General features: G+C 37.6%; 1 protein-coding gene across 2 annotated transcripts in view; it reads left to right on the top strand.

Annotated features, from left to right (window-relative positions):
* LOC124159017 (rap guanine nucleotide exchange factor 4) overlaps nucleotides 1-14177 on the top strand; it is a 444712-nt gene that overhangs the window by 382862 nt on the left and 47673 nt on the right. The window lies entirely within an intron of this gene.

Here is a 14177-nt window from a genome sequence, read left to right as displayed (position 1 = left end):
ATTCATTGCACACAAAAGCCCTGAAAAAGGTATAAATATATACCTAAACGTTGGCCAAAAATAATCACCGTTATAAACAAACGCCCTTAATTCTTGATTATCTTCAATACTTTCGTCATATTTCAGCCCACTCGCCTAGCTCTTTATTTAAGTTCTATTTCGCAGTAGTGCGATTCCCTTCCGGAGGAAAGAATACTTTCTTCGTGTGATTTTGTTCCTTCCTGGCTATATTGTTATGAACCTCAAGGAACAATCATGTATTTGATGTGATGGATTGAATATGGCTGTTAAATAACATCGTTGGAACAAAAGTAACAGTCATTTACCTCAACGGATATATACATAACTGTATGTTTCTTTTTAAAAAATTTTGAGTATGCAGTGTAAATGAACGGATGGGAATACCATGAAGGGCAGTTTATGCAGCATTTGTTTACGGGTTGCCGTAGACCTAAGTTATGCATTATTATCCGGGTTTATTGGATTCGAGTAGCATTTGAGCTGGATCTAAAATGTCAAAGTTAAAGCGAAATGAGTAAAGCTATTATATAATACGGTCACTTTTGTCGAATTCATCAATTTAGGTCGCCATATTCCGACATCTCGTTCGATTGAAACACGAAGTCGAATTTACGTGAATTAGAATTACCTCAATAATAGTTGCTTATTTCAGTTACCATTAGTGTGTGATCGGGGGTCTTTTTTCGGTCATATTGTCATGCCGCTTGCTCTGTTACTTCTTTTGATTCACAGATGTATTATTCATATTATCTAACTACGTGATCTTGAAACACCCATTCTGCTTAACGGTAAGTAATTTCCAAATCTTTAGAAGTTTGGTACCTAATAACTCACAAGTATATCTTTGGACGAAATATGAGTTTCGTATTCGTATCTCGTTCGCATTGCGGTTTAACTTCCCAGTTGGGCCTCATATGCTCCCGTTCTATAAAAAATGAGGCCTTACTCGAGCTAAGTAACAAACCTCACCCAGTTTTTTTTACCTAGTGAACCTGTAAGATTTATTATTTAATCCTTTCAGAAATGCGGTGCAGAATATTTTCGCACGAGCTACCCTAGCTCATGATCTGAAGCTCTTAATGGCAATAATTTTCTCAAACCCTCACGGGATTATTATATGAGGTCAGTCGGTTAACATTTTACGAGGAGACAAATTTGTATCACCTGATTGTTCTACTAACAGTCGAAGTTCAAATCATATTGGAAATTTTTCTGGATTCTAATTAAAGAATGTTGTGTTTTTCGTTTTTTTACCTGATTTTGTTCTCCTCATTCACAAAGTTCAACTTTCAGTGGAATTTCCTCTGTTTTAAACTGAAGCAGCTTCTGCTTTTCGTTTCTATCGAAGAAAAAAGTGCATCGCCGAAGGCTAAAAAGTAAATTTTGCTATCTGGAAGAATTTACGCTCGAGTGGAACGTACCTCTTCTTCTAACTTTCTAACTGCGACGCCAGACAATGAATCACCGCTACGCTCATCATTGAAGTCTTGACAAAATTCCGTGAAAATATAAATCCCATGAATCGTGAAAATGACAACGAGAGTCCTTTACCTCTTCCATCTGATACCCACCATCTTCGGTTCGATTTTCCGAAGTGTGGTGGAGAAGGTTTACTGAAGTTCCTCACCAATCCATCTTTGTCTACTGTGGAATCCGCCTCAATCCCCTTATCGGTCGAGGTCCACGCATTCTTCTTTCTTCGCAGACTTACAGTTCGCATCGCCTCAAGATTTTTACCGTTTATTCCGATTTATTCCTTTCATTTTATCATCGTTTTTTTTACAATTTCTCAGGCTAAATAAAGTTGGTCAGAAGTTCAAGTTTTTTGTATCCCTGAATGATTCTCTCTTACACTGAACATGTTAGCTCACTTCTATTCATGTTTAAGGGGCAATCATAGTCTTTCCAACCCGTCCCTAATCTTACCCTTGGAATGTTGACAAAGTGAAAGAATTTCAAACTGTTAATTATTGAGTAGTACGCCTTTTTTTGCTTTTTTATAATATTTTCTCTTAATTTAAACGATAATTATCATAGCTGCTTTTATAGGAAATGTAAACTTTAGTTTCTTGCCTCTGTTGATTATTGTTTTGCTATTTTTAATGAATATTGTACATTGAAACATAATTTCTTACTGCTCTTGATTGAGGAATACTCGCGTTGACTCTGAAAATCTCGCTAGAACTTCCTCGATCTACCGTGCACAGAAGTATTGTTTTAGTTAGTCATAAATTTAGCTTAGGCGAATAATAATTCTACGAGTTCCTTCAGTGATCAATTCGTGGTATATAATATGTTTATTTACTTGATATGCATGCTAAATTAATTATGATATGGACGACCTATTATTTTTCTATTAAAGAAAAGGTATACGTGAGTGGTTTAGAAAATTCATTGACATTTATTCATGGTCCTTCATGCATCAAGTAAAAGGAAATGAATTTACGATGAGTTAATTCATTTATCACCCACGCTCAACTTATTTAAATAAAATGTCTTTAACGAAATAATTTTTATAAATGCTTCGTGCATTTATAAAAAATATTTGTAATGATTGTAAATATTTATTTTGTGCTATAATAAATCTTCTTATTTAAGAAATAATATCAAAAAATGGTGCCAATTGACAATTAACATACATGTACGAAATACTTGCAAGCCACCATACGAGCGCTTTAGTGGATTGGTTCTCGGAGATATCTTACAATATTGATAAGTTTCAACCATCCGAAATAATTTATTCAGCTTATTGCTTTATAATACAGTCAATTTCCATTACTTTTTGTAATATAAATACTTTTTCTTTTTTATTTCTTCCATATATTGTAGTTCCGTTTCAACGAACAGCTTAGAGAGTGTGAAGTAAATTAGTACCCAATTCCTATTGAGAGAAACTGAATGGATTTTCCGGACACCTTTTTCTTTTGAAAATATCAGTGTCTTGGGAATTCAAATTTCGATTGGGAATAAAAGGATATAACAGTGTCATATACCTAAGAATGAGGAAGTGAGCTAAACTGGGGCCATTCTTGCGAAATTATGGCTGCTAAAAGATGGCAGCCAGGTTGTAAGATGACTTGATAGCCCCTCGTTAAAGTCCCTTTTTTATGATGGGGAATTTTTATGAGTGCCATTGGGATACCGAAGAGTTGGAAGCTACCAGAAAAAAAGGATTTCACTAAATAGCGCCCATGATAGCTTTTTGGTAATTATTTCAATGATTTCATGCCTGAAAATTATCTGAAAATTGTGAGTGGACAGTTAACGATAATCGATTTTATATTGGATGTGAGAGGATAGTTAGTTTTCCCTTGCGTTTGTTCGCCGATTAGATAATGAAAGATAACTTGGCCCAATAACTTTTCTTTTTCTTGTGATCGTGTCCCTTTTATGGAGGTTTTCTCTACTGATTCTCATCGAATATTAAATACCATATTGGAGCTGGATAGTAATCTTCAACTCTGTCCTATTTGTTGATGCTGTAATGTTTATCAGGGAATTTTACATGTCTCCTAGGTTTACACCCATATTGTAGTTATTGAGTTAATTAAGTAATAGTAAGGAGAGAGAGAGAGAGAGACTCTTGAGAAAATGATGCAAAAGGATGGTCGTTTAATCGCCCCATCCGATAGAATAAACCCCCTTAAAGCACTCGCGTAGATATCGCATGTCCACTGACAAGTGTTCTCCGCCGAAATATGAATCTACGTTCTCAAGTGGAAAACCTTGCGACCACATGTATAGGCCCACCTTTTCCTTTATTTTTTATCCAAAACTGTTTTTATGCGTGATTAATGCAAAAAAAATGTTGAAAAATAATCAGTTTTTAATTCCCTCTATGTTTCATACCTTTTGATACCATTCAATATTTTTATTATCCGATAAGCTATTTTTTGTATAATCCGAAAATCGTAAACCTGAAAAGACTTCTTTTCAAGTTTACGATTAGCGGAAAAGCCGTTTCTTTTTGTATCACTTAAAAATTTTCTGCTGTGATAACTTCATTTTCTGCGACAAAGAGGAAGAAAACCTTGAAGAAAAAGAGGAATGAAACCTTGGTTTCTGCAATTTACGATCGCATTGCAGGCATGGCGAAGACCAAACTGGATTTGTCATACGCTAAAAAGTCCCATTAGAAGCAAGCATCATATTAGTACCACGCCAATGATGATCACAGGCTAACTTGCTAGAATGCTGGTAGTAATGATGGATATCCAGCTATAGAAAAAAACACGATATCGTTCGATACGATATCTGAATACTGTAAACTCTGTATTCACTAGATTCCTTGTACTTGTGCGAGGTCAAATATTTCATACCCCATTTAGGCGCATGATATAATTTCCGCCTGAGAATATCGTTATCCGTCATCAAAAGGCAAAGGTTTCTCGGTCACCAGCAACTAAAGAACATCTTTTGGATGGAGTTTCACGATGTTTTTATAGCTGAATGTATAGCACGTATACGTTGCTTTATCCTGCCATGATAATCTCTGAGGACCTCGTGGTGGGGCCTCTGCGAATTCTTATGAGTAAGTATCAATTTAGTACTCGGCTTGGTTTTATAGTGACGTGAAAGGTGGATCCACTATTGAAACTATTTAACTTCGTATTGATGCCGGTATTTTGATGGAGAATGAAAAAAACAAAGCAAATAAGATCCTGGATGGTAGGTTCTATTCAAATCCTGGTGCGTATTTTTCTTCGTGCACTCAAAACTTAGAAGAGGTAAAATTTCTCGCAAAATAAGCTCAACGCTGCTTGTTATAAAATGCAATCTCCAAATTCTATGAACCAGTTGTCACAGAAAAACATGGTTGGGATAGGCCACGTTTGTTCTGAAGTATCACCTCATGTGCACAAGCCAATAATCGTTCTTTCTTCTTCACTCTTTTGCTCTGGGGATGGGACAATAGAATACGATTAGAGCTGCGTGTGTTACTTAATCATACCATCATAATTTCCGAGGAACTGCTTCCATTTGTCACCTCTTGGCTCGGCGACGGTGGCGCCTCGCTGCGGCGGGAGGGTTCCGCGTGGCAATTTCCCGTTCTTTGAGAGAGGGCCGCGGGAACGACGCGTCCTCGTTCGTAGGCGAGCGCGTGGGTCGGCGGAAGAAGTCTTCTTTCATATCGCGGCAATCGTGGGTGCGAACCCGCTCTTATTACCTCAATCAACAACTCGTAACAACATTTACCGGTTTATTCACGTAATCCCGGCACGGGAATGGCTTATTTCCTGTCCCGGCTCCAAATTGTTTCCCAGGGAAACGAGATGACTGTTATTGTGCGTTTTACCGCCAAGTGTCGTCGATAGGGCAACCCGAAAAGTGTGTTCCTCTTTCCATCCTCAGTGTATTAATGCTTTTGCATCCCGCGGCATGGGACAGCCACAAGTGCTTGTGCCTCCGCGAGGCACCTTCCACTTCCTTCAGCTGTGTTATACTTTTCTATCATTCTTTCTGCCTGAAAATTAATAACTCGGACTGAAATACAGGGTGATCATAAAGTCTTGTCCTAATTATCAAAATTTTTAACCGAATTACAATTTAACATAACAAATCAAATTTGATGCTGTTACATAGGTCAGTGTTACTAGTTATTTTTAAAAACCTCTTACGTTAGTAAACTTCAACGTGTGCCCCATTGGCAGCTCAAAGAATTTCGAAGCTGTATTCCAGTTCCCACCAGGAGTTTAGTAACATGTTTTTTGTCACAGTGCTCACAAAAGATTGCATCCTAACCTTCAGTTCGTCGGCGTCAGCTACTTGTGCGGTTTAGATTCTGTCCTTGATACAGCTCCAGAAAAAGTTATTATGCCAAATAGTTATTCTGTAATAATATTTTTATAATCTAAGAAAGACTTTATTCTCACACTTAACAAATTAATATGCAAACTTTACCCAACTCTAGATTATTTCTTGATTAAAACATCCGCGGCTGTTGATGATTAAAAATGTGACACATAGGTGCATGCCTTGTGGTATATCGCATTTTTGCCCCGACATTTCGTAACCGACAGCTGGTCACTTCTTCAAGGGAATGGTGATGAAGTGACCAGCAGTCGCTCATGAAATTTCGGGGGAAAATCCGATGTATCACGCGGCATGCACCGGTCTGACACATTTTTAATCTAAATTTATTTATCCGTGTTAACTCAGTCTGGGTCAATGAATTTGTTGCGGCTAAGTTCTTTTATTTTTATGTACTCGTAGAATGAGAATTCCTACTGAATTTTTCGTAAAACTGCATTCTAATTCGAATTCGGTGTCATTGTCTCGGGCTGTTAACCGGTGAACTAATGTTATGTGTACTTGAAAAAGTTTGCTCATTACACTGGCTCGTGTCCTCACTCTTCCCATATTGAATTTCCTTCTGTTGAGCATGCCTATTACTTTTCTTGTTATCATTTAAATTTTCATTTTCATTTTTTTGGAACAATTGTTGGTAAAATCCTTAGAATTTCTGGGCGTCACTTGATGTCAAAGTTTTGGGAATGGTTGGATTGGTGTAGAACCAAGATTTTAAGTTCTGCATTACTGTTCAGCACACGCTCAAAGCCCCGCTGATGTTGGAAGTTGATCGGTATTGCCGTTTTCTACTGAGTTGTGAGCTCGGTTGAACCTCAAGTGGATTTTTTTTATTGATGGATTGAACGTGTAGCTGAGATGGTAATAGATAGTAAGTTCATGCAGGTACTCCTTGGTTCATATCATAAGTTATTGATCAATGTGATCTAAATTGTGTGCTATTCCTCCGAATAACTTCATATTTGAGGTAGGAGTTACATATCCTTAATTTCACCGTTAATTTTCATTCTTTTTTCTATGAATGGACAACAATAATGTACACTGAGGTGTTAATTTAATGTTAAGTAAATATGCACAAGTTTATTATTGCTTCTCTCGTCTTCATATAACCCTATATTTACGCTCACCCATAAATATAAACAAACGGCTACGTAAGACTCCTTAAGTATGAAGTGAACGAGGTATTAAACGTTAGGAATTAAAATTTATCGAGTATAATATACTATATTATTGGGATTGTAACTGAATGGGTGAGGTAAGGCATGAAGGTTAGTGATCAAATTGGGTTCAATCACTTGCGATGGAATCAATTCTGTACGAAATAATTATAAAAATATTCTCATTCCATTGGATATTTATTTCATATTTCCCGGCTATTTGTTTTTATTAATGCCTTTTACGACTTATTAATGAAGGATCTGCTTCAAGCTGTAAATTGCTTTTTTCTCTATTACAATTGTTAAAATGTGCGGGAAAAGAGGTGTGTTTTATATTTTCATTTTGCTACGACTGGCTGTGGTCATTCGTTCAATTAAGTAGAGAAATGATAGGCTTCCAGCTGTAAGTTGTATTTTACTATTAACAAATGCTAAAATATATCAATTAAGAGGTGTAGTTTTTTATTTTGCTACGATTGGCTCTGGTCATTTGTTCAATTGAATAGGCAAATGATATGCCGTAATGGTACTCTCTCTTTATTTTTGTTTTAATTACATACAAACGATAGCAATCGTTGATATTTCTACCTCTCCGGAAAGTACCTGATGTCGAGGCCGTGTGAAATTCACATTACTCTCATCTGTCGGTGTATACTCCACGTAATGCATTACCGCGCTGACCTCCAATGTTCATAACTCACTTTGTTTTCTAATTAGCTGCTGCTCGTCATTTCATTTCCTCTGCTGCAACTGCTATGCGTCATCTAATTGCAGCTTCCCACTCGAGATCTTCTTGTGCGTACTCTTTTTTGGTTACGAGAGTGGAGTTCACGTGTGGAGCTTTTTACCCGTCCCTTACCCTTTTTAGGTCATGTTCACAGCCCACGCGTCTTAAAACTAGTCATAATATCTATTTCATTCTGAGAAAAAGAATATTAATGCGCCTAACAACCATTTATATGGGTACAGTGCGCGTACCTTGCGTTGCATTCACGTTAGAAATATTTCGTAATATTTAGTGCCTCACTTAAAAAGTCTAGCTTCACGTCTTTGTTTTGACGCGGCACGTGCGCCTACTATAAACTTTTTTACATCCAGTTTATAGCGAAAAATGATTATTTCCACCCAGGCATTCATTTATGGAGAAAACCTGCGACAGGGACTAGTGAGTGTGAATTACGTAATGTGCCTCTCATTTTCTGCACCCGTATGCCATTGCGAATTCTATTTTTTTGTTCCTAAGTAATGGCGAGAGAGGATTAGAAGGGCGCGAATTAACGGCTTGCATAGCGTATAATAAGAATTCTGCGTCGCTAAAATGCCAATTTCGCTGAATATGTCTCTGCTTGATCCTATCTTTAGTCTCGATAACTCTGCGAAAGCCTGCAATGATTGAAATAATCCGAATTTAACCGCACCTACTAAACACTAAAATTTTATTTTATCAGATTCCGATTCAAGTTAAGCAATCACGAGATCTTGTCCGCCAAGAGTGGATTAATGACTGTCTCACGTTCCAAAATGTAATCATTACTTCGACGCGACGGTCGTAGATTTTGTATTTACGTAGTTGATATCCGAATAAAAACTGTCTGGTGTATTTTTAGCTATCGCGTAAGGCATAATTCTTTGCTGTGCAAGTGCATTTTCAGTTTTTCAGTTTCCATTTTCACCCATTTAGATATTTCCTTCCTACGCGACTTTTTCATGAGTCTCTCCTTAGGAGAATACTTTGGTGCCAGTAAGCGATCCATTAAAATACGAATATTACATTAGGGGATTATCAAGTCCGCTGCTAGAATTGTTGTATCCGATTTATAAATCGCCTTGATATCCACTTTTCACGAGGAAATACACGGCAGTAATACGTAACTGAGCCAAAAAAAACTTATAAAGGGCATATTTAATGCATGCGAAACGATTTTTAGGTGTAAAAGATCACTTCGTATACGGTTAATGACTGATGTCTCGCTGAACGAGACACCGCTGCGTAGAGGCGCCGCCGAATAAAATTCGCGCGAAACGGCAACAGATATAACGCTTAACGGTCATGTTCTTGGGCCTCCTTTAATAGAGTCTCCTTGCAAGGAAAGTCGTTAGCGGCTCGCCTGCTACCGTCAAAGGGATAAAAACTGCCGGAAATCCTCGCGTTTCAGTTTGGCTCCTCACGACATCTTGTCCGTCATGAGAGGGCAAGAGTGGGAGAAAAGACGAACCCACTTCCGCGGCCACGGAATCCTGGCGTCATTCACACCCCCAAGAGCCTCTTCAACATGATAACATCTCCCTCACTTACTTAGCCATCCAAATGGCCCATCGCGAGCGGAGCACCACTTAGCAGCCATTAAAAAATATACGGAGACGGTTATAATCCTTGTTTTTTTTTGCCGCATTCACCCTTTCGAAAGCATGCTCAAATTCCGAAAGCCCCGATCCTCCGTAGTACTTGATTGCACGGTAGTTTGGTGTAATGTCCCACTTCTCTCCCAGCGAATGGTCGATTCAAGAATCGCTCGTTTTTTACGTCACCATGGCTTTGTTGGAGAATGGAAAATGGTGCTCTTCGAAAAATCTCTTTGTGCTTAGTTCGCGATTTACTTCTTTTCAGTTATATGAACTGACCTTAGCTTATAATCTCCGGTGAATGCTAACAGAAAAACGAGGAAATCCTTTGTGTTGGCGGCTGTAGCTGTGATTTAATGAATAAAACTGTGTATTTGAGTTTATCTTCTGAAGAGACAAGTTATTTTCGAGAACGTATTAACTCTGAAGGAGAAATGCGTCAATTGCTTTTGCCTTACTTCTCATTTGCATTGCAATAACTGATAAAAATGGAACCACGGACCTTTGGATTTCGCCATCCAAGTTCTTAATTTCCATGGGAATCGCCAAGAGAAATAAGAAACCAGTGGTCTGCGCTGTGGTCCGTAATGGCAAAGGTCAGTGGTTCGATTCCCGCTTCGAAGATATTATTCTCATTGCAATTGATGTGAATTTCACCGCCGTTCACGCAGTAGGTTTGAAATTAACCACACTTGCGATAGTTCTGATGAAACTTAATTCAATCAGCGGTTTAATTACATGCATTCTTAACTATAGATGAAACTTTAATGTAAATTTTAGATGGTTGATTTCGTTTTATTGCGGAAGAAACACAATTCCATCTCAGGAAACATTCTCCCATCGAGGAGACAAGTTTCGAAAGCAGAGTATTTCACTGAGGACTACCATTATTTGAAGATGATAACAGTAGATGCCCAATCTTCATAAGCTTCTCTATAATTTCAGTGTTAATAAGTTTTGTAGGGTGCTTTTTCCGTTCTATTGTATCATTAACAAATATCGGACATTTGGACCGCAAATTACAATAATTGGAGCTTTTGTCGTGGACAATAATCAGCCTAATACTTACAATCCTATGCACATTAGTGAAACAATTATTACTATTATACAAATTACTGGGCCAACTACCCGCTTCACGATTCCTTGTAAAAATTCCAATCCGGGTGACAATGTTCATAAAAAATGACAAAACTTTGTGGTAGACACAATTTATTTAAATAGATATCTCGCGAGACGTGCTCTATTTTGATTTAAATATAATTCATCCACAATTAACTTATTATTGATGGGATAACATAGATTATTGTAAGATATATTTTTGTGTGTCAATCGGTATCAACCTTGTCATGAATCATATTATCGGATCGCATTTCGTATCACAATTCAAACAAATTAAAACGGAAGCTTATTAGGTTATGCCCCTGACTCTTAAACCAATTTTTGCTTAACTGGAAAGTGTAAGTTCATGGAAGTATGAAAAACGATAAAAATTAGTTACTTCCAGTGAAACGCTCTCACACTGGGTTAGTGGCTACAAGACGTCTGCCAAGACTTATGGCCCTCAGTAATCCAGCATCCTATTGGTATAATCTTTAAATGCTTGAGTGCAGACTTAGGATGCTCAGACTACAGTACTTATCTGGTATGTGAAATACAATTTTAGTTTTTATTGTAATGACTTTAGGCGAAACCGTTTCCTATTACGACGGGAAATGCTGTGAAACTCAATAATTTCAAAATCTATTATCTGGAAACTGTGCCCAGCTAGTACCCTTTTGAGTTCTTATGTGTCATATCGAACTTTCCCGAAAAATGAGCCTGTCATAAACTAACAGGCGTTTTTCTAATACTTATAAAACAATCAAATACAGCCGTGGAGATACTTTATTCTTCCCATGGGGATATCTCCAAAACCTCATGTAAAATAAAAATCCATGATTAAGTTGCATAGTTTGTATCCAGATAATTTTATCAACCTCATATTTCTTTTCGCAGTAGTCGTCACGAATGTTGGATTAAAGTCGGCTGCTAAATGTGCTGTCGCCCACCGTGCTTATAAATAAGTTTACAAAAGTCGGAGTGACAATAGAGCGATCCGAATTTCGCGGGGAAATGAACGATCATTTCGGCCATTAACCGAAATTTACAATCGAGATGATTACGATTTTGAATTCTACTTTTTCAATGCCGTTCCTAGTGAGTGCAAATACCCTATTGGAAACAATGAAAATATATGGATCACTCTGCACCCACCGCCGTTTTCCGAGCGTTTCCAATAGCCGATTAAAAAGCGCGCGTAATAGCTGCATAAATCAAGCTTTTACGGAACGGACTGAGGTCTGCTACATGCAGCTTTGAACTTTAGCGCATGCGCAAAACGCCGCACAGCAATGGAATGATAAGAAAAAAGGAAAGCTTGAATGGTGAATAAAGACTAATTTTCATGGATATTCCTTATTTCTAAGCTTAATATTCTGCTTTTGTGGAGCTTAATATAAAAACAAGATAGATAGCCGTTTCTTGGATAGTTAAGTGTTTAGAAAATAGCGTCGTAAGCAATATATTGTCAATTTTTGACAACATATTGCTGATGAATATGTTTTGTCAATAAATATTTGAAATAAGTATGTTCTTTTTTTATGTTAAGTTAATGTGCTGGATACTTATTGAACTGCATGTTTTCCTGGCCGACAACTTCTTATGGTTTTATCAAATGGATTCCAAGGAAATCTAATCAATCACAGCATTCAGAGTACCTACTAGTGAAATGATGCCTTGAAACACGCGCGGAAGGAGACAGCGCGAGAGAGACCTCTCTCATGGGCTGGGAGGGAAAATTTGCGACGAAACCTAGGATTTATGGGGTCAGCTGGGAAACTCGTCGGGAATAGCACGCGCGAACTCGGGTGCCTGGGTTGGAAAAATGCCGTCAAAACGGAGAATTTATGGGGACCTCGTAGCCGTAGTTCCAATCCATTCGCTAGGGACACACGTGTGATTATTCACGAGTGTTCTGAGACCGCATAGGGTGAATCTACTCGAAATATTTGCGGCTAATTCCTCAGTATTCATTGTGAAACATCCTTTGGGAAATTTTTTTTCTCCGAGGCTTTGTAGGATCCTACACCATACAAAAATGTCTACATTCACTTTGTATCCAAACTTATGAATACCTTCTTTCCGTAGTTTTTTTTAACATTACGGTGGAACTTAATTTTTCTTCAAAAATTCAGAGTGAAGTTAAAATTCATACTTATTTCGAAAATATTTTAAATTCCATAACAGAAATTAGTCTCTTTTTATTCAAATACCCTATTTTCAGTGAAATACTTGTAATTTTGAAGCTTCTCGCCTGAAGATTTATTTTGCGTTATTCGTGATCGGATATATTTTGTATTTAAATTCTAATATAAATTTAACGATTCGATGTATTCTATGAAAAAAATTTCAGTCGTGGGGAGTTCAGGGAGTGATCACGTGAGTTGGAGGACTTTCTTTTTCGGTCTAGGCCGCAAGACCTGGACCCATAGAGCCATCCATAGCTTTCACTATCCTCCTTGTTTGCATGATTGTAAAGCTCCGTTAACAATAATTTTATTTGGCGTAACTTGGCCACTTTTACCGAGACCAATAGATGAACTATTCCAATGATCACATCTTAAGTGCGCATCAAATTTTTAATCGATTTGATGGACTTGTGAAAGTGCCAATGGTTGTCGATAGACATTGAAATCATTAATAGAAAACAAGAGAGTTTATGACTACCTAAGTTTATTTGTCTAAGAACGACCGGTATTAGCTGCCAAGCCAAATTCAAGTACAGGAATGCTCTAAGTTAAATAAACTGTGGAAGTCACAAAGTCTCTTGATTACTATCAAGAGCCCCCCCACCTCGTCCTAGCTTCCAATTAATGTTAATTACTTAATCGCCTGCTGACAAAACTTATCGATGACCTTCACCTGAGAGTAGACAATACCTAAATGCATAACTTTGAGACCATGTGTTTGGGTATGTCTTTATATTCCGATTTTATCTCAATCATTGTTTTTACTGTCTGATTTCTCAGGTACTGACAAATGGAATGTCGCGTAACGTCGATTTAAATTACTGTGAATCAGCAGGTTCTCTTGTCAGATTTTAACTTTATAGATACGCCGAGTTAAATTGATGTTATTAAGGCGTTTAGCCCCGTTCACCTCCTACCTTGGCGCATTATGATCGATACCGATAAGTGAAATAAGTACTCTTCCTATCACAGCTTAGATTGCCCACCAACCATAAAATCGACTTTGATTTATTTTGTTTACGTTACTGACGATAGACTTTGCTATCATTTCTGTTATTGCCTCGAATTTATAGAGATTTCTAATTTTATCAGCTCAAGAATTAACCGCATTGAGTTACGTCGATTTAAGTAGTTGTAAACGAGCAGGTTCAGAACTTAAATTGAAGTAGACTTCTCTACGGAAGTGAGACATAGACAGTGACGTACGCTGAAAAACCAAGTGTAAAATCCTTCGAAATTTGGTGCTACAGAAAAATGATGAGGATCGAATTGATCGACCAAGTATGTAATGAGAAAGTCCTGAGAAGAGTAGGAGAGGAGAGAAGCCTCATGAAAACCTTGATGAGAACACGGTACAACCTCATAAGCCATATCTTGAGACTTGATGGTCTTATAAAGATAATCGTGTGTGGACGAGTAAACGGCAAGAACGGAAAAGGGAAACCCCGATTGAAATATGTGGTACGGGTAAATAAGGATGTGACATAGAAGAAATACCTAGGTGTGAAAAGATAAGCTGATAAGAGAACTGATTGGAAAGCTGCATAAAGCCAATTTCGGG

Source organism: Ischnura elegans, chromosome 5 (genome assembly GCF_921293095.1).
Source record: "Ischnura elegans chromosome 5, ioIscEleg1.1, whole genome shotgun sequence".
NCBI lineage: Eukaryota > Metazoa > Arthropoda > Insecta > Odonata > Coenagrionidae > Ischnura > Ischnura elegans.
The sequence above is the reverse complement of the archived record's forward strand: the minus strand, read 5'-3'. Positions and strand labels throughout refer to the sequence as shown.